The following is a 1,418-nucleotide window of genomic DNA, read 5'->3' as shown; positions in this document are numbered from 1 at the left end:
TTTATTAATAAATTAAATAGAAATCAAAATAAATAATTTTTTAATATATTATATGATTAATATGTTAATTAGAAATTATATTATATATTAATTAAGAAATAATCGAAAATTAATTAGAATTAATTTTGTGATTAATTAGATTAATTGAACATATAGTGACTGAAGGTGACAAGGTTCAAAAAGTTGAGCATTGAAGGATTCCAAAACGATTTTAAGAGCCTTAAGGAGCAAGAAAAGAGATAAAGGTTATTTAAGCTTCCTTGCTCATCTATATAAACCCCCCACGGGTTCCTTGATTTCGTCCATCCCATTACACACACAAGAGCCAAAAATTTGCTATCCTCTCCCTTCTCTCAAAGTCTTCTAGTTGCTAGGGTTTTGGGTACAAGCCATTAGAGGCATCCAAGCTTTTGGTGCTTGCTTCCCAAGGATGTAAAAGGAGATTTTACTTGATTAATTGTTATATTAATTAAAAGCTATGTAACCCTAAACTCTTTGTAAATTTCGATTATACTAGGGTTTCCTAGGGTTTCATGATATTCATAGTTAGTTGCTATCAATAGGGAAAACATAGATCTTTTGTAGGTTGCATGTGAAATTAAGGGTTTAAGAGTTTTTTGGCCACATGAATTTTTTATAACCTATAAAACTCATAAAAAACAAAATTTTTAGAAGAAAATAATTGCAGATATTGTAAATCGATTGTAGGAGATAAACTATATTGTTTAACAATCGATTAGGAATATGTAATAAAAGGGTTTTACTGATCGATTGTGTAGAATATAAAATGGAAAAGAATCATGTCATGAATAACCATATAGGGAATAAGGAGATTGATTATGAGAGGGATTGCAAAGAGGTATTTCATAATGTAGTTACAAGTAAATTTAAAAATATTGTTTTTTATTTTTAAATATACTTTTATCATTCAATTATATATATATATATATATATATATATATATATATATATATATATATATATATATATATATATATATATATATATATATATATATATATATATATATATATATATATATATATATATATATATATATATATATATAGGGAAAGTGAATATACCCTTAAGGGTATATAAACTTACGTATCCAAATACACCATACTACGTCATTTTGTATTATATATATACATTGTAATTGTCCAATGTTCTAATAATTCAACTTCTAACTTGATTTACTTCCAAGATTTTTATAAATTTCGCATTTATCTTCCTTTTATATAATTTTCATTTTCAACTATAATATATATAGTCTAATAGTGTTCGGAAAAAAGATGTCATGTAAGAGGAAAATAATAATGAAATTTCAAAAATCTTGAAAGTAATCAAGTTAAGGGTTGAAGTTTAAGAATATTATAATGAATATATCAAACAAAACTACATATTATAATGAGTTT

Source organism: Lactuca virosa, chromosome 5 (assembly GCF_052849685.1).
Source record: "Lactuca virosa cultivar CGN04683 chromosome 5, Lactuca_virosa_CGN04683_v6, whole genome shotgun sequence".
NCBI lineage: Eukaryota > Viridiplantae > Streptophyta > Magnoliopsida > Asterales > Asteraceae > Lactuca > Lactuca virosa.
Note: the sequence above shows the minus strand (reverse complement) of the source record.